The following is a 23,976-nucleotide window of genomic DNA, read 5'->3' on the forward strand; positions in this document are numbered from 1 at the left end:
CAAAATTGTTGAATAGTAAGGGGAAGAACTGAATCAGCCCCTTCTCTAAAAGATCCTTCGCCTAGCTCATGATTTCTTCAAACTGAGCTGCCCTCACCTATAAGGTCCCCTCTTTGGTCGACTACTACCTAGCACTATATCAATTGCATGATGCTCTAGTCCTCTCAAGTGAACGTTCACCTGGCAATGAGTCAGAAACACACTCTCCAAACTTATTAGGAAAATATGTCCACTCTTTATCTAGCTTAGAGATTACAAATTGTGGATCGTCAAACTTAGTATCCCTTGTAAAAAATAAATACGCAGAAACATGATGTTTCATTACTGAGGATATAGCTGAAGCAGATACAACAGGGACCGACTCTCCCTTAAGTTTGACATCCAATACATGTTTCTTTCCTCTATGCTCGAGGGAAATTTTCCGATTGTAAGTATCCACCAAAGCATGATCTTTGTGACACCAAGGCATACCCAGCAAAACATCACAGCCCTCAAGAGGCATTATATTAAATTCCTCGTTGTCTACAAAGCTCTATATGTGCAAGCGAAGCTTTCCAATGATAAGGGTAACCAGCGTGCTAAACCCAAGACAACACAGATTCCAAGTTTGTATGTCAATTCTTGAGAGATAAAATTTGCATGAGTCCCTGGGTCAAAGAAGATTAATGTCATCTGATCTCTCGCTTTGCCCCATGCCCTACAAAGCTCTGTAGCATCGCCATTGGGCTGCTCACTGATAACATGTAACATGCAACGGTAATTTGATCATGTAATCACAGTAAGACCTTCTTTAAACCTTTAGCGAGGAATTAGCGTTATGTACCATAAAGAGAGAAAGGAGATAAGGGTGAGAGAGAATGGAGTCTACAACTGATTGGATCCTTGTACCCACTGAGGGCCCCCCAATAAGGGGAGAATTTGCTTTATACTTGGAGAACTGAGAAATACAAATAACACTCTTCGAGCGAGCACGGAAATGCGCTTTTGAAGAGTACATTGTGCACATGTATCGCAGACCCAAAGACCTGAGAGGCAACGCCGACCAATACCGAGACCTTGATGCTGTCCACATTGACAATGTAGAGCACAAGGCAAGAAAGAAGCTTGTGCTGTCCACCGGAATGCAAGGTTACTCCATGAGTGAGAGAGTGAAAGCTAGGAGTAATAGAATCTAATATAGAGCTGCGAAGTGAGTTGTGCAAACTGTAAAAGATAACTGAAAAGAGCTGCTGAAACAGTACCCAAACCTTGCTCTGTTTGCTGGTCCAACAGCTTGCTGACGGGCTGCATGTACTTCTCCCACGGATGGCTGAACTGATGGCCAAGGGACCGAGGCTGATCAGGTCCAAAATAGAAGGCACAGAGGCTGCTCTGAGGGGCTGAGGACTGGCTGAAGGAGTGCTGAAGGCTGGAGGTTACTAAGTGAGGAAGAGAGGGCAGCAAGGGCCTATTTGTAGGGCTGGAAATGAGCCAACCAGCCCCAAAACTGGCCGACTTGTTGGCTGTTTTAGGCTGCTGGTTGGGCTCATTTGCCCCATAAAAGGCCCCATTGGGTGGGGGCAAGGCAGCCCATTCCCCTTCACATGTTCCAGCCTTGAGGGACCCTAGCAGGGCTCCTATCCTAGGTTGGACCTAGACCTATCACTAATCCTAAGATGGAAACACTAACCTATTGTTCCCCAATGGATACCAGTGAACGAGGCTAAGAGACTGACTTACGTAGCTTGTGCATGATTGTCCTTGGGAAAAGGCTCACAAAGGGGTCGAAAATATTTGGGACCTATTACACACTTGTTGATGTAGCCAGTGTGTCACATTGCACCCAAGTGCAGGGGTGCATGTGACATTCCCTCCTTAACTTGGCGGTAGGTTCATTGCTTCCAAGTAGTTCGCCAAAATTTGTGGGAACTCCTGAAAAAAATCTTCGCCCAACCACATTGCTTCATGGGTACCTCCATCACAAAACTTAGTGTAAAACTCTTGGATCCTGCGTCCTGACCCATGCTTGAATTTATGAAGAAGGATCTGCTCTCGCTGCAAAACTTCGGCTTCATCAAGAACTTCAGATTGCTGCTCGTCGAAAATCTCGGTAAGAGGAGGTCCAAAGTACGGCTTCAACCAAGCTACATGGAACACATTGTACATAGTCCAACTGTCCGGAAGGCATAATTTCATTGACACATCATTGATCTTTTAAATGATAGGGAATGATCCAAAGCTCCTGAAAGACAGCTTAGGGCATCGCTTGTCCACCTGCTTCAATCTCTCCTTGATAATTCGTAAGTATACCCATTGACTCTCTTTATACTAGACATCTCGTCTGGATTTGGCGATGCGGGTTTTCATCGACTCCGTAATCTCTGCCATTTATTCGGTGGTTTTGTTGGCTTCGAGAGATGGAGACACCATCCGGGTGACGAGTGATGTAAACCGCTATCCAAACGCCGCTTGACAAGGTGTGTGACCAATGCTTGAGGAAGAGGTATCGTTCAAAATGGCCTTCACAAGCGGAAGCAACCCTCCAATGGGATACCAATACTTTATGAAGAAACGAGCTACATCTTCAACGCTGGCCATCTGTTTGCAAGGAATAAGCATACAATATTTACTAAAGCGACAAACAATAGCAAGATATTGAGTGTTACGCGTACCTAAGGATGCTGGAAGTGGTCCCACTAAGTCCATACCTATGTTCTGGAAAGAACCGTTGGGTATTGGCAATGGCGTAAGTAAGCCAACCACTTTCTTGTGGGAAGCCTTGGCCTTTTGGCATATCTGACAATTCTGAACATAGCCGTATACATCATTCCGCATCTTTGGCCAATAAAAATAGCGCTCTAACTGGGGAATGAAAGTGGATAGTTGCAGGGCACCAAGAGAAGAGCATCCCCTTCTTTCGTTACACAGTCAAAAATGCCAGGAGATTCCAGCTCACTTGTAGGGGCTGGAGGCCCTCTAGAGCTCCTCATTGGGATTCTTTTCAGATTTCTGCAAAGATGCAGAAAAACTTTTAGAGGAGGCTTTGGAAATCCCTCAGGAATAGGAAAATCATGTTATTCATCTAGCTTACTATTCATGGAGGGATTGCAGTGAACCTGTGGAGATCCAGGTTCGGGGTTAACCCTACATGTCCTCGATGCCACTCAACAGTTGAGTCAATGCAGCGCTGCCTTTGAGAGTGCACTCAGGCGAGGACGGTTTGGAAGGGTGTTGCTAGGATACTTTGCAATTTTCATAGAGCACCCTTCTTCATGACTTGGGGATCAGTTGTTGGTTGTCACTCACTGGTCCACAGGCTTTCTTTGAGGGACATGACACGGACACATCTTTCTTTGTTCGACGACATCTTGTGGAGTCATGCTCCCTCCGGGATGTTCCGTTTCCTCCATTCAGAGCTTCCCACGCTTCTGTAGACACATCTTGGGAGATTCTGGCTAGTATGACAGCATGGCATATTTGGAGAGCCAGATGTACAAAGGCTTTGGAGGACTCCCAAGTTCACCCTTCTCAGACTATGGCCAGGTGGGCAGATACTATACACACTTTGATGGCCATTTGAGCGAACATACAAAGAACCTCCAAGACTGCTACTGCTAGGACGGTTGCTTTTCTCAGAGTCTGGAAGGATTGTCCTTTCTTCTCTGACTCTTCTTCAGGGATGAGGTGGCATTTTCAGCTGCCACCCGAGATTTTTGTTTGCTCATTCCAAGCTGTTTTTTCTCATGCATGACATGATGTACTCCCGCACTTGAGCTTGCTCTGCAGTTTTTATTCATACTTAATGAAGTACTTTTCTTGAAAAAAAAAAAAGAAATAGCGCTCTTACTTCTCCAAAGTACCATTGATACCCCTTTGACCACCGGTGAGGGCGTCATGGGCATCATGAAGAAGTAACTACCATTTGTCGTTTAGTATATATAATCTTTTCTTCTTATAGAAAAGCCAACCGTCCTCTATTGAGTGATGGCCTGGAGCAAGAGTCGTGGCTAACTGGAACTATGTGCCAAACTCTTTTGAATCCGCGTACTGTGCCTTCATACTATCAAGATCCTTTCCTTGGATTTTAAGCACAGTGGCCTACTCAATGGTCTAGATTGAGCCTTTCTGAATGAGAGCATCGGCAACGGGTTTTTTTTTTCGGCCGAAGACGTACTCGATCATTCCCCCAAACTGCTGGAATATCTGACTCCACCGTTATTGCCATCACTCCATTGTGAACTAGGCATTATCTAAAGCCACTTAAGGGCTTGGTGATCTGTCTTGATCGTGAAAATCCATCCGTAGAGAAAAGGCTTCCAATGTTTTAATGCCTGGATGACACCAAGTAGCTCTCTATCATAAACTGAATAGTTCTTTTCGGCAACGTTAAGCTTTCTGCTATGATATGCCACGTGCCTATCCTCTTGTTGTGAAACTGCCCTAATGGCAACATTGCTAGCGTTTGTGATTACCAGAAATCGATCCGTCCCAAGAGACGATCTTCATAACTGGTGGTGTTGTGGCCAGCCGTTGCAAGTCATGGAAGGCCTACAAAGCTTTGCCTGTAACCTGAATTTTGTGTCTGCGTGTCTTTACCCCCTTGAGTAAATCTGTAAGAGGGACTGTGTATGTCAAGAAATCATCCATATGCGAGCTGTAGGCTTGACACAAACCCACAAAGGATGGTATCTCTTGAGCCGTTGTGGAGACAATCCAACTGGTGATAGCTTGAATCTTCTCTCGATCTAATCGGAATCCCTTGAGCAATGATGATGTATCCCAGATACTTAATTTCCAACAACCCAAACTCCCTTTTTTTAGGTATAACTGGTTCCCGCGCAATAACTATAGGGCACACCGCGCATCCTTAATATGTTGCTTTGCTATAGTTGAAAAGATAAGGATATCATCGAGAAAGATGAACATGCACTTCCCAATATAATCTGTAAATACCCGAGACATCATCTTGTTGAACGTCGGTGGTGCATTCTTCAAACCAAATGGCATAACGATGAACTCGTAATGAGCTCGCTCTGTCCGAAAAGCCGTCTTTGGGATGTCAGCTTCAAAAATCCGAACTTGGTGGTAGCCACTCTTGAGATCGACTCTTGAGATCGATTTTTGAGAAAAAAATTACACCATTGAGTCTTTCCAAGATATACTCAATGTGGGACATAGAGAACTTGTTTCTTAGTGTAATCTTGTCGAGTACTCTGTAGTGTACACATGTTGAGGGATGGGTCTTTCACCCTTGGAGATATCTCATACCCATCAACATTTGCCATAGACGAGCCTCTTGGGTCCATTGCCCGAAGGATTTGTCTATCCCCCACAGTTGGTTATCTTGGGGTCTCCACCCAAGGGGACACCCCAGATGCAACAGATAGATGTGAGGGGTCTTCCACCCATTAGGCCTCTTTCGGTCAGTTCCTATGGGGCTTCCGCCCTTGCAACTCAATTGGCCACATCCGTTTTAGTCGGAATGACTCACATTTCACCTTCTCATTAGGAGTGTTCAAGACTAGGGGGCTTAGTTTCCAGTCCCACTGGCCGTGATGCTCAACAGGAGAGGACGTATCAGGAGTTTGCCAGACCAGTGTCAGGCCTCGCAGGAGGGAGTACCCTCATAATTGGAGTCGCAGGTATAGCTATCACCAGTACGGAGGTTGATGATTCCTCAGCAGTTGGTGAGGATAGTCATGCAATTTCCTCCGCAGCTCCCCTTCCTCCGTACATTAGGGAAGCAGTAGTTACAGTACCAGTCAACAAAGAGGTTGACGAGGCCTTCCCATTGTTGTGTCCTGCACTCCGAGAGGTTAGTCATACAGTGTCCTCTCCATCTGATAGCGAGCCACCAGCAACAGCAGTGACTAGTGTCTACACCAACAGTTCCCTTGGTGATGACACCAGTTCAATCGATTCATCAGAGGTGCTCAACAACCTTGGTACTTCCTCAGTACCTCAGGGGGGCATGCTTAGTCCCAGTATCCAATCACGAAGAAGCTATGCCAGCCATCTCTCTTTTCTTTCGAGAGGCATACCAATCATTCATGGTAGACAAGGTGTTCTCAACAGTCCTAGACATCTCACAATTCTTTCAGGTAGCATCCCATTCACTTAGAGTCATTAGAGGGGTGCCAAGTAGCTCCTCCGTTCCTTCGCAGAGCATCCAATACAGAGTCTCCTCCTTGGAGAAATGTTCTACAGTGCCGAACGCCGCTCAGCTCCTTGAAAAGACAACCACAGTTCCATCTCTCTCGGAGTTTCTCAAAGAGACACCTACAGTTTCCACAGCTCCCGACATCACGCAAGTTCTTCGGGAGACATTTCCATCCATAGCTCCAAATTCCAAGAGGGTGGCAAAGTTTTTACCCTCACCAATTATCACGCCAGCAGAGGAGGCAGGTTCATTCCAGCTTTCCCTCACTGCAGTCATGCAGACAGCGGTACCACACTTTCCAGAAGTGCATGTGAGTATGCAAGAGTTCCCAAGTTTTCAGTTTTGGTTGCCTAGCTTCAATAGCTTTCTCATCACCCTAGCAATTCCTGGAGTAGCACTAGCATTTCTATGTCGGTGTATCTTCCACAGTGGGGACAATGCATGCCAAAAGTTGATAGCCAATTTCATGCCATTAGACTTCCGGAGTGCAGCGCCTCCACATCAGCAGCCCAATCAGTCATCGACAAGTCACGAGGACAGCAAGCAGTTCCTATGTCCAAGAGCCTATCAAAGTGCCATACCAACCAAGGATCAAGAGTTCGCAGTAGTAGCGTGGTGGGATGACCGGCCTCAACAGTTTGGCTTCCAGTCTTCACAACAGTACCGGTTCTCAAGAGTTTTTATTGAGCCGCCGTGTTATTATAACACAACATTCGTTCCTCGGCCTTTTGGAGCAGTACCAGATCAGTCCCAGTGCCAAACTGTTATTCCTCAGTTCTTCGGGAGGACAACCAAGTTTCGAGCAGCAGTTGGTGGTCCGCACGATCACATTTTCTTCGCAGATTTGCTCAGTCTCTCAGCAGCTATCATCATCCAGAATTGAAGCAGGAGGGAATGTCACATGCACCCCTACACTAGGGAGCATGGTGACACAGTTCAGGACTCCGCTGGCCCAAGGTTGGGTGGTTCCCAGCCCTATATAGGGGCCTTCAGCCCTCCTTCTCACTCACTCATCTTCCCCAGTTCAAGACTCAGCTCCCAACCTCCAACATCGCTTCCAGCCAGCATAGGTGCGAGGTTTGGGTATCCTATTTCCACAACATAGTTTCATCTCCCGTATGTCTTAGTTAGGGGAGTGGTCTCAGCACAGTTTTATATGCCGATTTGGCAACCATGTATAAATACAACAGTGTACTATAGTTAGGTAAATCTCATGTGTCTCTCATGCTTGAGTTAGCCTTTTATCTTCATCCATTTTCTGCGCAGCAAGTCTCTGCATGTTACAAATGCGCTTCTAAAGAGTACATTGTGCACACGTATTGCAAACCCAAAGACCTGAGAGGCAACGCCGACCAATACCGAGACCTTGATGCTGTCCACACTGACAATGTAGGGCACTTTTGCAAGGCAAGAAAGAGGCTTGTGCTGTCCACCGGAATGCAAGGTTACTACGTGAGTAAGAGAGTGAAAGCTAGGAGTAATAGATTCTAAAGAGAGCTAAGAGTGACTGAAATATAGAGCTGAGAAGTGAGCTGTGCAAACTGTAAAAGATAACTGAAAAGAGCTGCTGAAACAGTACCCAAACCTTGCTCCATTTGCTGGTCCTGCCCAGGCCAAGCGTAAGAGTATGCAGATGAACATAGGGGTTATCTAGAATTTAAAGGAGGGGATTTCATGCATTTCCTCATCCACAAGGGATGTGCCTTGTTGAAGCTAAACACCAACTCCAAGCTATTATGGCCCCAACATTATCCGCAAGGTTGGGGAGTAGCTTCTCGGTTGGAGCTACCACCACCTTCAAGGATCCATGATATGTTTCATGTGGGCTCCAAGTGTGCATGTTTTCTCTGAGCCACCACCTATTAATCAGGAGGGTCACCTTTAATCTCGGAGCTCATCATGGGCCTCAGAGGTCAAACACTTCAAAACAAGTTCTGCACATGGTATGGTATCATAAATAAATGCCTATGAGAACATACCCTGGCAACCACAGAGCATCAGGCACAAGCACCTCCATCTTGGCAAATTGATGGACAGCATCACCACTTGATAATAGATACCTGTCCAGGACAGCCAAAGTTGCCATTTTGTGGGCAACATTTCATGGGAAGGGATGGCCATGATAGATGGGAAATGAAGCTAGAGTAGGAGGGATTAGCTGTAGAAATGCTAGGGGTCTTTTAAAAAGAGGGCTACAACAGTGGTATGTGAACAAGACTATACAAGTAGCCTTAGTCCCATTGGACTCATGCTGATGTAACCCCTACGACTCTCCCTCGCAACCTTCTCTGAGTCTTAAAATGGGCAGTATACCAGGAAGGAGTAGCACTTATCAAAGAGTTCAAATCAAAACCAAAAGACTCTCAGTCTAAAATGATGTATGGCTAGCTATATATAAGTGTGTGTGTTTTATCTAGGTTATCACGTAGGTACTTAATAGAAATGGAGCTGCCTCTGCACTCAAGGGAGCTGCCTTGTGCCCTCCCTAAGCTGATGTACTAGATGGTTTCCATGTTGTCCCATAGACCTCTTGGTCTCCCGTGGACATTAATAGACTCTCTCTCTCTCTCTCTCTCTCTCTCTCTCTCTCTCTCTCTCAACCTTCTCTCCCACACCTCTCGTAGTCCTCTCACCTCCCACCGCTCTCACAGCTTCAGCCCCCACAGCCCTTGCATCCCTCAACTAGTCATTGCCTCAGCCAAACTGGCCACCACCTAGGTTTACTCCTCGCCTAGATCTGCCTCAGCTGCCGTTTAGCCCATCAAAGGTTGCAGCCCTCAGCCCCTCTTTTCTCAACCCTAAGTTGGGCTGAACCCCCAGCCCAAGCTTAGGGGTTAGTTCAGCCAGGGGGGTATCTCAGAAATGGCCGGCATGGGACAGCCAGGTTCCAATTCGAAATCCCCTTCCCCTTGCTCAGCCTCTCCAACCAGTAGGCTTCTCTACTCCACAGTTGCAGCTGCTCCCATGAAACCTAGGAAGTGTGAGCACGACTAACCACGGGAACAGATCTGCTATCTCCGGCAAGAAGTTCGAGAGCTCACACTTCAAGTTGCAGTTCTGGACAGCAACAGGAAACAAGAAATTATTCAAGAAGCATTACATAGATGTGACCTGCACCACAGCTTGATTCTACAGTCAAAGATCTGTTCATAATGAAGTGTAGATACCTAATCTCTCTCTCTCTCTCTCTCTCTCTTACACACACACACACACACACACACACACACACAAAGAGACGCTACAAGAAGGAAGATATTGTAGAGGTCGACACAAAGGCAAGTAACACTGAAATCCAAGAAGAAATCAAAGAACATAAAGCTAGAAGTGAGAATGCATTGAAGATTATAAAAAGAGGGGGACTCCCTGAAGGATGGTACAAAGATGAAGACTCTTTTGCTGACACTTTAACACATATCAAGGAAGCCATGTCCAATATTGAATGGAAGGTTGATGAAGATAATGATGATGATGACGATGATGATGGAGCAACTAATATACGGCACTCTAGAGGACATGCTATCATTATGCATAAATCACGAGACTTACGACTCAAGCTTCTTCGACAATCTTACAAGCTCAGGAACTCACACGAGCTCAATTGAAGAACAAGGCAATGGAATTAGCCAAGGTTATGGCTGCTAGGAAGGATGGAAAATGGGCAATATACTGTGAAGGAATAGCAATTATCAAAGAGTTTAAATCCAAACCAAAGGACTCTCAGTCTTAAACTGATGTATGGCTAATTATGTGAATTTTAGACTATTATGTAGATACTCTAAATAATCGGAGTTGCTTCTTGTACTCCTTGGGAGCTCCCATGCGCCCTGTCCCATACACCCATTGGTCTCCCGTGGACTCTCTCTCTCTCTCTCTCTCTCTCTTAGCTCCTCACTCCGTCACTCAGCCTCGCTCCCAGCACGTTTTCATTCCCCTTGCTCAGCTTTTAGCCTCCCGTTCAGGTCCCCCCATGTTCTGCCAGGTCCTCTAAACAAAGCAAGGCCACCGCTCAGGTCATCATCGTCTCACCAGAGCTCTCTCAGCCCCTTCTTTTCACTCAGGCCTCTCCTGTCCGAACTGGTAGCAGGCTCCCACGCGAGTGGAGGGACTGCGAGCGGGCTGAAACCCCCCAGCCCATCTCAGCGGGGATTAACTTGCAGGAGAGGGGTCTTTCGAATGTGCATAGGCCAACATGGAGACTCCCAAGGTGCCCAAGCCAAGGCTTGCAACCCCGCCACCCCCGTGAAGCCCTTGAAGCCCATGTATTCATTTGTTGCAGGTTTTACCCCAACTCCCATCTCATATGCGAAAACCTATCACACGATGAAGCCCCCCGATCCACAAGAGCGTATCTATCACCTTGAACTTGAAGTCTGCAAACTCAAACTTCAGCTTGGGCCATGATATGGAGGGGAATGGAAAGCAAGAGGTCATCAAGGAGGTGCTACAATGGGGAAATGCATCTCCCCCAACATCAAAAGTGAACAAAGTTGATCTATACAGGGAAGTGAAAGAGCAGCAAACCAGAGAAGACAACAAGCAGATCTTGCATGGGGGGGGGGGGGGTACCAGAAGGTTGCCTTGATACAAAGGAGTTCATAGAAGATAAGATCCATTGCCTAAAAGAGAAGATACCACAAGTGGAATGGGATCCAGATGCTATCTGGAATATTGAGCCGAGGGGAACACAAATACGAATCACTCTCAGTGACAAGGCAGCCAAGACCAAGATTCTCCAAGAAACACACAAGCTCAAGAGGACGAAGATATGGATATCTGAGGAACTCACTCCGACACAAAAGCCAGGAAAGCAGGAAAGTGGGCAGTCTACCAAGATGGGATTGCACTAACTAGAGATCTCGTATCTAAACCTAAAGACCCTCGGTCTTAATCCGATGTAATTAAGGCCATTTTTGATACAGTACTAGGACTTACACGCGTCCTAAATAATCTCAAGCTGAGTTGCCATGTCCACTCCTCGAATCTCTAAGTCTCAGAGATGCAGTAGTGACTCTTTTTGGTGTGTACTCTGTCTCATAGTCCCGTGAGGGCTTCTGAAGCTGTTAATATATCATTCTTTTTTTTATTTCTCTCTCTCTCTCTCTATGCTCCTCCTCTATACCTGTCCCATCTCATCTCCTAAAGGCACATATTAGGGTCAATAAGGCTTAACAAGGTACCCCTCTCTTGTGCTTTTTTTTGATAATTCGAATACTACTTCTCACTCTCCCTCAATCAAGCTGCTGCGCATGTACAGTGGCTCTAATAAAGCACCAAACCCAAAGATACACTTCAATGCAGCTTCCAAAATCATGCGAACTGCGAAAACTGTCCGTGACAGTCGATAACTCCCTATCTGTCAAGCCTCAGCCAAGGTAACGTTCTGATTCTTCCAAAATCCTTCTGGTTCCAAAACTCTGCGGCGTCTGCGCCATCGCTCAAGGCTATAGATTAAAGGATTGACAACCGGATTTGTGCCGTGCGCTGTCTCTCAAAGTCACCAACTTAGCTGCTGCTCCTCCCCGTGAGCTACTGCCCCCCCCTCTCCCTCTCTCAGCCAGCCCCCTCTCCCTCGCTGCCTCCCCTCTCCCCCCTTCGCTGCTCCTCCTCTCCCTCCCCTCTCGCCAGCCCCCTCTCCCTCCTCCCTCACCCTCCCTCTCCCCTTCCTCCTCCCCGCCCTCCCTCTCCCCCCCCGCTGCGCCCTACCTCTCCCTCTCTGCTGCCCCTACCTCTCCCTCCCCGCCCTACCTCTCCCCCACCCGTCAGCCCCCCCCTGCCCCCCGCCCCCTCCCCCGTCATCCCTCTCCCCCCCCGCTGCCCCCCTCCCTGCTGCCCCCTTCTCCTCCGCCCTTCCTCTCCCCCGCCAGCCCCCCCGCCCCTTTCTCCTCCCCCGCCCCCCTCCCTCGCCCTCCCTCTCCCCCCCCGCTGCTCTCCCCCTCCCCCATCCTTTCCTCACCCCCGCCCTCCCTTTCCCTCCCTCCTAACCCGCCCTCCTTTCCTCTCCCCCTCCCCCTCCTTCCTCTCCCCCGCCCTCCCTTTCCCTCCCTCCTATCCCCCCCCCCAAAAAAAAAAGAGTTTTTTTTATTTAAAAAAAAAACCCTCCTCCCTTCCTCCCCGCCCCCTTCCTTCCTAACTCAGCTCCCCACGCCTCCCCCTCAGCCTACCTCCGTCTCCCCCTTCAGTCTATCCTCTCCTTCCCTTCCCCTCTCTCCTACCCTCTCTTTCTCCTTCTTTCTGCACCCGCGTTCAGGGCGTCCTGGGCAGTAGTTTCACGGACGGAGCTTTTTCAGTGTTGGAATCGGCCTTTTCACATCGATTGGCAAATGGATCCCCATTCAACCAATCTCCGTCCACTTCCACTGGCCGCCAGAACCGTCATTTTTTCAGAAGACGAGTTGCAGCAGCTCAAGAAAGATGTGGAATTAGAGGGCTCCACATCACTTTTCGCCCGCATCTTTGGGTCACACCCTTCCAGATCACACGCTAGAGACTGGATGCTGGCAGCATTACCAGGAGACCTCGCCCCACACCTCAGGGATATTTGACTTTTGGGATGTGGATTCTTCCAAGTGGTTTTCGACTCCCACGAGTCCACATCCCTTGTTCTCAAAGCTAATCCCTTGGCTTTGGGTTCGAGGAGGATCTTTCTTTTACCCTACACCTTGGGCTTCGATCCGATCGAGGAGGACAGGCAAGTCAAATCACTGTTCATTAGATTTCATAGTCTTCCTCAAGTCTACCATCGACTGCTTGCCACTATCGGAGCCACATTCGGAGTGGTCACTGAGATCCCCTCCCTTCCTCGGCAAAGGCAGTCAGTGCAGACGAGGTGCCTCGTGTTAGGGTCATTGTCTCTGACCCTAACATCTCAGATGACCACATTATGCTTCAATGTCCAGACGGCTCTCTCTTTCGACAGAGAGTCGAGATTTCAGGTAGACACGACCAATGCAGGATTTGCAAGACCCTTGGGCACTTTGCTAGAGACTGCCCAAGGAAGATAAAAAGACCCAAGAGGTCTTCTGGTGTGGCTCCTTCACGTACTACCACGACTGCACCTCCCCAGCACCGTGTGCCATGCACTCCAGGACCACCAAGAGCAACAGGGCGCCCTGCTTTGCGCACCCCAAGACCACCAGGGACAGCAAGGCGCCCAATGCCCGCAGCACACCCAGTACCACGATGGAGAGCTATCAAAGCGGCTCCCTTACCTCAGGAGGAGACTTTTGATCCTGTTTAGACACACGCCTTCCAGCCTCCAGAGGTGGATGTTGCTACAGCCCCCGACACTACAGTTCCACATCAGGAGGGGCCTTTAGATCCACCAACCCCGTCACTTTGGTTTCTGACCCCTTGGTTTCTGACCACGAGGGGACTACAGGTACTTCTTCCCCGCAGATTGTTCCTGCCATAGTCAGGACAACCGAGAAAGTGCAGACGCAGATGAGGGCTCCTGATTCCTCTTCACCCCAACCACAGGCCTCCTCAACCCCCAGCTCCAGTTCTGCTAATAGAGGCCTGCAGGTCCTTCTGCTCCATCTTCCACGAGTGCAGGTCTTCTTCGCACTCCTCGGCCAGACTTGCTTATCAGGAATTCTTTTTCGGCATTGGCAAATTCGGCAACTTTCATGGATGATGAGGAGTTTGTGCCCTCCACCGTAGGGGTCCCGGTCATTGGGATTCCTTCTAACAGGGCCTCCCTTTCAGCAGGTGTGGGGATCCTTTCACCTATTGAGTTTCCTGCCTTCAGTAGGAGTGTTTTGGCCCAAGGGAAGCTGGTCTCCTCCACTAGGTCGGGTAAGCCTTTCCATCCAGCATCCTACTGTCGATGAGGATAGTCAGCTGGAACATACAGGGCCTAGGCAGAGTTCCACACCGTCGCCGTAGGCAGCTGATCCAGAACCAGCTTCATCCAGGTGTAACTAGAGGTGCTATTGATATCCTTTTTATCCAAGAACACAAGCTGGATGCCAGTGATTGCTCTAAGTATGGCAAACTGCTTTCAGGACATACCTTCTGGTCGCCTGCTATGGGCACAAGGGGAGGTACTTGCATTTCGGTCTCTCTTTCTATTCTCCCCTTGGTTGCTGGTCATGGTATTATCTCCCCTTCTAGAGCTCCATGGATCATTATTTTGATTGGAGGGCGTAAGATTGGTCTTCTCAATCTTTATGCTCCCAACAACAGAGGGCAGCGAATCTCCTTTTGGAAGGAGTTACTCTCTTGGGCCCCCATTGCAAATTCTTGGATCATTGGTGGCGACTTCAACATGGTTGAGTTGCCTTTAGACAAAAAGAAAGGCAGACAGGGTGGAATTCATTCTTTGGAGAGGGCAGCCTGGGATGCCTTCCTCTTTCAATTCAGTGGCAGGGACACTTGGTTGGATGATGTCTTTCATATTATGCCACAGTCACTCCTGTACTCTTGGTCGAACAGGAGAATACACATGCCCATTCATGCACGAATTGACAGATTTTATGTAGACGATTGGACACTTGACAGAGGAGGATCTGTATGCATTTCTACTAGGGTTTCCGCCTCAGATCATTTTCCAGTGGTGTTGCAGATTCTTGAGCCTCATCGGAGAGGACGCTCTGCCAGTGTCACGATTCCGGATGCTTTTTATGCAGAGGAGAGCCTCACGGAGGATATTTTACAGATTTGGGTTTCACAAATAGGATGGAGCTGTCCACCCATCTCAGATAGCTGCAGCCTTATCCGGAATTAGTGGCTATTATCATACAGGCGCTGATTCTAGGAGACGTGAGATTCTCAGATGTGAGATTGGTATACGCCAGCAGTTAGCGTCCCTTCAGAGGGAAGAGCAGAAGAGGCCCACAGATGCTTGGATTCAAGAGCGCCTTGCTGCAGCAAGGGCTCATTTGCAGACATTGTTGGATCAGAGAGCAGAAAATGCCTTTCATGCACGGGAATCCGTTTGGATTCAGATGGGTGGGAGGGTCAACAAACACCTTTTCTCTACTCATGGACCCAGACATAGTAGAGATAGTGTTTCGCAGCTTGTTGACTCAGACGGGGTGTTACAGTCAGATCCTGATGCTGTCATGCGTGTAGCTTCAGATTTTTTTGCATCCCTTCTTACTGCAGATCCAGGCACACAGGCCATTGATGATGCCAGAGAGGTTATTTGGCAGTGTATCCTTGTATTGGTGAAGGATGAGATGTATGTTTCTCTGGATGCACCTTTCACCAATGCAGAATTCAAGACTGCATTACTTGCCCTTCACAAGGGCAAGTGCCCAGGTTCAGATGGACTTACCCCCTCCTTTTTTATTACTTTTTGGGAGCAAATTGGTGATCACATTACATCAACCCTGCAGGGCATGTGGGACTCTGGTGAGATGCCGGACTCACTTACAGATGGTCTCATTCATCTCATCCCAAAGGGGGGTAATAGGAATCTTGTGTCTCAATGGAGACCCATCACTCTATTGGGCACTTTTTACAAGATTCTGGCGAAAGCCATTGATCTGCGCCTACAGGTTTTTCTTCCAGATTTGATTCATGACACGCAGACAGGGTTTGTGCATGGCAGAAGTATTTTTTATAATATTTTCTCATTTTAGGAGGCCTCAGAATGGGCCATGCAGAGCCGCCAAAGATTGGCCATTCTACTCTAGGACTTTGAGAAAGCTTATGACAGAGTAGACTGGGATTTTTTAGAGGGTACTCTATCTCGCTTTGGTTTTTTAGATGCATGGATTAGAGAAGTATCCTCTCTCTACAGATCAGCCCATAGCCAGTTGCTCATTGGGGGGGTAAGAGGAGACAGGTTTCAGATTTCCAGATCCGTCCGCCAGGGATGTCCTCTTGCCCTATTTCTTTTTCTGTTTGTGGCAGAAGCTATGAGTATCTACATTAGATGCCAATGTCTAGCAAAAGGCTACAAAAAGAGCCTCTCCCAACCAAGGACATGGATTAGTGAACAAAAACAAGTGGCAATAAAACTAGCCAAAGAATTAAAAGGGAAGGCACTTGCAGTAGACTTGCCAATGACACCACCTTTGGTTTTTCAATCAACCAAACCAAGGGAACCTTCAATAAGAAAGTCTCAACCAGAGTTGATTACTAGTGAGTACTCAAGCCCAAAAGTGATGGGAAACCTTCCATGCTATGAAGGTTAGTATTATTACAACAAAACTAATCTTGATTTCCCCGTATTGTAGAGAAATTGTTTTTGCAGTGGCTCAAAGTTGAAAAGAAACCACTAGATCTCAAGATTAGATCTCAAGCTGATATTTATGGGCTGAGGCTTGCTATCCGCCGGGAAGAAGAGCTCTTGGATAGTGAGTTGGCAGATGACACGGCTGTTTTTTTGGATGCCTCCCCCAGGACACTCACTTCCTTCCAGACAGCCTTGGATTTGTTTTGCACGGCTGCAGTTGCACACATTAATTGGCATAAATCCAATGGTTTTTGGATTTGCGAGGATGACACCCCGGATTGGGGTAATGATATTGGCTTCACTTGGGTACAGAGGGGCGTCTCCATCAGATATTTGGGCTGCCAAGTTGGGGTGGGCATCTCTCCTTCACAACAGTTTGCTCCGGTGTTGGAAAGCATCAGAAGAAAGCTCCTTTTCTGGAGCTCAGCCAAACTTGACTTGGCCTCCAGGGTGGTGGTGGTTAACCACGTTTTTCTAGCCACAGCATGGTTTGTATGCTCTTGTTGGTGCCACTCTAGGGATTGTATCACTCAGCTTAAGAGGCATGTACGAAACTTTTTATGGAGTGGTCTAGATGGCACAACTGATGTTACAGCCAGGGTGGCTTGGGAGACCTTGATTCTTCCTACAAGAGAAGGGGGTTTGAATATCATCGACCCAGATCTACAGTGCAAAGCTTTACTCTGCGAGTTCGTTGTGAGAGGGCTTATGCCAGGGCAAGAGCCTTGGAAGGATTTTTTTATCAGATGCATACAATCTCGCACACCCACTTCAGGAGAGGATTGGACACACAGTACTAGATGGGTTTTCACCACAGCCCACCTCAGGTCTCCGTCTTCCCCTCTTATGGTTGCTATCCTGAAAGCATGGGCCAACTTCAGGAGTACTCTTCGCAGGATTCCCCCATCCACCCGTGAAGAGATTGAAAGGCAGCCTATCATGTAGAATGACAGGATTTTGGATGAGCTTGGAAGACCACTTGGAGCTTCTCCTTACATGCAGTGGCCAAGATGGGAGAGGAGCCCTGCATCTACAGTGGGAGCATGGAAAGCCTTCAGGAAGCTTCCTGCAGACCGATAGGCCCAGAGGGCTCTTAATCTCAAAGGGAGTGCAAGGAGAGTCCAACAGATTGATGCAGCCTTGCCCTTGGATTGGGTGGACACAGATGACATGCCTATTACTTGCTCCACCTGGATGGGGGCATTGGGAGTTCCTTTACAAGTGATTGCTTTTCTTGACACACATGAGGATGCCTTAGTTTTTTATGTTTCTTCGGGGGGCAGGCTGTCCAGATCCACAGACGATATCTTGTTGGAGGTACCGTTTCAGCCAGTCAGGATAGTGGGCTTCATGGAGCATGGCTCTCTTTCACAGTGGTACTTGGATCCTGACCCGCTTCTCCTCGCCCTTGGCTCATGGAGGCTGTGGCTCTATGGAGGTGTCCCAATTAAGTTTTTGCAGTGGGACCCTGGGGAATGGGAATGGATAGATGAAGGGCACCGAGAGAAGGGCATCCCCTTCTTTCGTTACACGGTCAGTAATGCCAGGAAATCCAGCTCAGCTGTAGGGGTTGGAGGCCCACCAAAGCTCATCATTGGGAGAACTTTCAGATTCCTGCTGACTTGCAGAAATTTTTTTGGCAGAGACTCTGCAAATCCCACCGGAATAGAAAAATCACTCTCTTCTTTTGGCTTTCTATTCATGGTGGGATAGCAGTAAACCATTGGAGATCCATGTTCGGAGCTGACCCTTCTTGCCCTCGCTGCCTTTCTGCTTTGGAGAAAATACAGCACTGCCTTTGGGATTGCAAACAGGCGAGAATCATATGGAAGGGGATTGCAAGACTTTTCAGCATTTTCTTCGCCTACCTTTCTATATGACCTCGGGATCAGTGGCTTGGCTTACTCTTTCAAGGCCCCAGGCATTTTTTGAGAGACTTGATTCCTCTTGGGCTCTTCACATCCGACGACACCTTGTGGAGTCATGCTCTCTAGAGGATGTTCCGGCCACTCTTTTCAGGGCTGCTCACTCCTCGGTCGACTCTCCATGGGAGATCCTAGCTAGCATTGCAGCATGGCACATTTGGAGAGCCAGATGCACTAAGGCTTTGGAGGGTTCTCAGGTTCACCCTTCTCAGATCTTGGCCAGTACTTGGATAGATACGATACACACTCTGATGGCCATTTGGGCGACCATGCAGGGATCATCTCGAGCAACCTCCTCCAGGAGAGTTACTTTTCTCAAAGATTGGAGAGACTCTCCCTTCTTTGCTAAGACTTCTACAAGGTTGAGATGGCATTTTCAGCCTCAGCCTTGGTTTCTTTCTACCTCATTCCTCTGAGGTGTTTTTTATTACATGCTTAGCATGATGTATTTCCGCACAAAGCTTGCTCTAGCGGGTTCTTTCTTACTTAATAGAAGTCTCTTTTTTTGGGGGGAAAAAAAAAGTCACCAACTTCAATAGCCGCCTCCATCTTCATAGTCGCCTTCGTCAATTTGTAGCAGCCCGCAAATCGAGTCAAAGGCGCTCGAGATGGCACTCTAGTCGAAGGCAATCGACTATGACGGCGCAATTGATCACTCTACAGCCTCTACTGGTGATTTCGGGCAGCGCTCAAGCTTGTGCTTCTGTCTTCATCCTTCCATTCGTCATTGAACACGAATTCGAACCTTTAGGCTCTGATACCAATGTGACCTGACCTCAAAAAAGGGCTCTCTTTGATTCTCCACCCAGCCTCGATTCCAGAGTACTCCCTCTTGCATCCGTCTGTGAACTCCCCTTGAGTTCCCTCTCTTTCTTCCTTTTGTGGAGCCTCTCTCTAGAATCTCCCCTGAGCCCAATGCTTGCCACTTGGAGCCCAACTGAGTGCCACATGTTCATAAAGGACCTTAGTACCTTACTGCCCTTTAGGCCTTAACATTGCACTCCCCATTCTTGACTAGGCCTAGGATAGTTCCTAGTCCCCGACCCTCTAGGCTCGAGTACACTCCATAAAAAATTTCTGATTGGTCTAATGAGGTGAGTGATGCACTCTCTAGACCAGCACCAGCATGAACACACAAACCAGGCGGTGGCCAAGAGAACCTGGTTCACTACCACAACTCTAGATGCAAGGTCAAGTTTGGCTAAGCTCCAGAAGAGAAGCTTTTTCCTTATACTCTCCAGTACTAGGGTAAACTGCTATGCTGGAGAGATGCCCAACCCTACCTGGCATCCCAAATATCTGACAGGACACCCCTCTGAATCCAAGAGAAGCCAATGTCAACTCCCAAGCCTGGAGTGTCCTCATCGCTAATCCAAAAGCCAAAGGATTTATGCCAGTTAATGTGTGCTCCTACAACTGAGCAAAAGATATCCAAGGCTGTCCGGAAAGCATCTAGTGACTGCGAGGAGGCCTCAATAAAAATGGTAGTGTCATTCGCCAACTCACAATCCAGAAGCTCCTGCTCCTGTCTCGAGGGCAATCTCAGCCCATATAAACTAACCTGAGATCTAAGAAAGATACTCATAGCTTCAGCCACAAAAAGAAAAAGGAAGGGGGCTAAAGGGCATCCCTGACAGACTGATCTGGAAATCTGAAACCTGTCACCCCTTACCCCTCCAATCAAAACATGGCTGTGGGCTGATCTGTTAAGGGAGGCCACCCCTCTAATCCAAGCATCTGAAAATCCGAATCGTAGAAGATTGCCCTCAAGAAAACCCCAATCTACTCTGTCATAGGCTTTCTTAAAGTCCAAGAGTAGAATTGCCAACCTCTATAGCCCAGTCTAAGGCTTCCCAAAGGAAAAGATGTTATCAAATATGCTCCTGCCATGCACAAAGCCTGTCTGAGTATCATGGATGAGGTCTGCTGGAAGAAGGGGCTGCAATCTGATGCTGATCGCCTTGGCAAGAATTTTGTATAGAGTGCCCAAAAGAGTGATGGGTCTCCAATGGTATATAAAATTCATGTTGCCACCTTTCGGGATAAGGCGTATAAGTCCCTCGGTGAGTGAGTCGGGCATCTCACCCGAGTCCCAAATGCCCTACAGGGCTGAAGTAATATGACCACCTATCATATCCCAAAAGGCTTTAAAAAAAGATGGAGTAAGACCATCTGAACCAGGGCACTTGCCCTTATGAAGGGCGGAGAGAGCAGTCCTGAATTCTGTGTTGGTAAATCGTGCATCAAGTGAGCATATCATCTCTGGTGTGACCAACACAAGTAAACGCTACCAAACCACATCTCTGGCCTGTGTGTTAGGGTCTGCAGAAAGAAGGGAGGCATAAAAATATGTCGCTAAGTGCATGACGGTATCCGAATGAGACTGCAACACCCCGTTAGAGTAAATGAGCTGCCTGACACTCTCTCTACTATGTCTGGGACCAAGTGTAGAGAAAAAGTGTTTATTGACTCTCCCTCCCATATGTATCCAAAAGACTCCTATGCATGGAAGGCATACTCTGCTCTCTCATCAAGAAATGTCTGTAAGTGAGCCCTTGCTGTAGCAAGGCGCTCTTGGATCCAAGCATCTGGGGGTCGTTTTTGCTCCTCCCTCTGCAGGGCTGTCAACTACCGGCAGATACCGAACTCCCGCTTGAGTACCTCACTTCGCCTAGTACTAGCGGCAGAATGATAAAAGTCGCTGATACTGACAAGTGATGTGGCCACATGTGAAGGTGCTGCCACCCCCCCCTGCATGTGAGAAACCCAGATCTCCAAGACTGCCTCTGTGAGAGTATCATCTGTGTGTAAGGCATCCGGGATCCTGATACTGGAAGAACGTCCTCTCAAATGGGGCTTTGAGATGGACAAAACTACCGAAAAATGGTCGGAGGACACCAGGTGCAATGCAAATTGTCCCCCCTCTATCAAGAGCCTAGTCATCCACATAGAATCTATCAATCCGAGCATGGATAGGCATCTGCACCCTACGGTTCAACCACAATAACAAGAGTGACTGAGACTGAATATGAAATGCATCATTAGACCAAACATCTCTACCACTGAATCTAAACAAGAAGGCATCCCAAGCTGCTCTCTCAAGGGAGTGAATCCCACCTTCTCTCCCCCCTTTTTTATCGGATGGTGCCTCAACCATGTTGAAGTCACCTCCAATAATCCAAGAATCTGCAATGTCAGCCCATGAGAGCAACTCTCTCCAAAAAAGAACACGGTCCCCTCTGTTGTTCAGAGCATAGATGTTGAGGAAACCAACCTTACGTCCTTCAACCATAAGCAAAATCCACTGGGCCCTGGAGGGGGTGATGGTACCATGTCCAATGACCAAAGGGAGGATAGAGTCTGAAACTAATATGCAAGTACCTCCTCTGGTTCCCAAGGCAGGAAGCCAAAACGTCCGGCCTGAAAGCAGCTTACCTGACTTGGAGCAATCTATGGCATCTAGTTTGTGTTCCTGTAGAAAAAGAATGTCTAAGGAACCACTGGACACACCTGGATGAAGCTGATTCCTTATCAACTGTCTGCGACGGCAATGAGGAATGCTGCCCAACCCCTGTATATTCCAACTGGCTATCCTCATCGACGGGAGGAAGTGGGTTGGAATACCTTACCCGACCTGGTGGCGGAAAAAGAACCCTCTACTGGAGCTGACCTCCTGCCATACACACGAGGTCCAAGGGGAGGAAAGTCCACTAGTGAGAGAGAGAAGGATCTCTCAAGGGGGAAGCCGATAACTAGCTCTCCGAAAGTAGAGGGTACAAAATCATCATCTGGGAGGTCAGAGAGGTCCTCAAGAGCAGAAAAGGAATTCCATTGAGCCAGTCCTGGGGAAGGGGTCCGAAGGATTCCTACCAAAGCAGGGAAAGAATGTAAGACCCCTTTCCCTCTATCAACAGAAGGAGGCACTTGTGCTGTGTCCTGATCACGAGATGCCAACAACCTGGGCTGCTGAAGGAGGCACAGCCTAATCCTGTGGTGGAGCGGGAGAAGGCTCTTGAACAAAAGGCTCCAAAACGGTAGCCTCCCGAGGCTCCTGAGGGGTAGTCTTTGGAGCAACAGAAGTATGATCTGAAGTAGAGGGCCTAACCGCAACCGGAACCCACTGGGGGCCACAGGTAGTGCGGTGTGTAGGAGGGACTCAGGCAGCCCTAGGAGGAGAGGGAGCCCATGTCTGAGGCGGTGCGTGGAGCGCTAGGTCCTGCTCCTGGTCTCTGTCGTCGTAACCTAGTACGAGCTGGTTGCTTTTTTGGCCTCTTCTTCTTCTTTGGGCAATCTCTGGCGAACAGCCTGGAGGATCTGTCAATCCTACACTTGTCCTAAAGACTTGCAAACTCAAATCTCTAGCGAAAGAATGACCCATCGGGTCACTGTAGCATGATGTGGTCATCTGAAATGTTAGGGTCCTCGACAAAGACCCTAACCCTGGGTACCCCATCCATCCTGACCGCCTCAGCAACCGACGAAGGCTCGCCACGAAGAGGGGGGATCTTTGCTACCACACCAAATCTCGCCAATAATTGAAAGAAGCCGGTGATAAACTGAAGGTAGACCAGGGAACCTGATGAAGATGGAAACTCCGTGCTTGTCCTCTTCAACTGGGTCAAAGCCCAATTGAAACGGAAATAAAAAAATCATCCTGTAGCCTAGAAAGAGAAACCTAGTCTGTAGCAAGTCTCTAGTGATGTCCACGGAATCTGGGCACACCTGAAAGAAACCTTGTCCCAACAAACGTACATCCTTAAGGTGGGAAGCGAGCTCCTGAGGAAGTGCCGCATGCATCCATAGCCTGTGATTTGGAGGGGTGGGAGCCATAGATGCGTGTGAAGAGAGTCGTGAAACACTCATGCTCCAAATCCTTTTGCAACTCCTGCAGCTCGTCTTTTGAGAAAGTGACGGTTCTCGCGGCCTGTGTGTGCGGTAAGGGATGGACTGAATGGGTACCCATACGTCAATCAAGGTGGGAAAGGCCGACTCAAACACAAAGAAACTCCGTCCACCTTCCTGAAGCCCACGAGACCCCCAAAAAATAGGGGGTACACCTGATGAAGGGAGAGGGTGAAAGGAGGGAGGGAGACAAGATTGAGCAAGGAGGGAGAATGAATGAGGGGGAGGAGTCAGAAAGGAGAAAGGGAGGGCAGCAAGAGGGAGAGGGGAAGGGAAGGGGGCAGGAGGAGGAGAGGAGGGGAGAGGAGGGGAGGGGAGCAAAGAAACAGCGTGAGGAGGGGGGGGGGGGGGGGCTGTGCAGGCAGCAGCATGGGGGGAAGGGGGGGGCACGTAGGCAGGCAGCAGCGCGGGGGGGGGGGGCTGCACAGGCAACAGCGCGGGGGGGAGGGGCTCCAGCAGCGCACGGGGGAGGGACTGGCAGCAGCGCGGGTAGGGGCTGCAGCAGCGCGGGGGGTAGGGGAGGGGAGAGAGGGAGGGGAGGCGGGGAGGAGCAGCAGGTAGGGGGGAGGGGAGGGAGGAGGCAGCCCTCAAGGTTCTTCGACAATCTTACAACCTGAGAAACTCACACGAGCTCAATTGAAGAACAAGGCAATGGAATTAGCCAAGGTTAAGGCTGCTAGGAAGGATGGAAAATGAGCGGTATACTGTGAAAGAATAGCAACTATCAAAGAGTTTAAATCCAAACCAAAGGACTCTCAGTCTTAAACTGATGTATGGCTGATTATGTGAATTTTAGACTATTATGTAAATACTCTAAATAATCGGAG

General features: G+C 48.5%; 1 protein-coding gene and 1 pseudogene across 4 annotated transcripts in view; both read right to left on the reverse strand.

Moving 5' to 3' along the window:
• LOC147905313 (uncharacterized) overlaps positions 1–23,976 on the reverse strand; it is a 109,602-nt gene that overhangs the window by 74,975 nt on the left and 10,651 nt on the right. The gene's annotated exons all lie outside the window — the stretch shown is intronic.
• Positions 1,855–5,285, reverse strand: LOC147905315 (uncharacterized; annotated as a pseudogene).

Source organism: Dipteris shenzhenensis, chromosome 1, assembly GCF_047967505.1.
Source record: "Dipteris shenzhenensis isolate YYH24624 ecotype China chromosome 1, Dip_SZ_1.0, whole genome shotgun sequence".
Lineage (NCBI taxonomy): Eukaryota > Viridiplantae > Streptophyta > Polypodiopsida > Gleicheniales > Dipteridaceae > Dipteris > Dipteris shenzhenensis.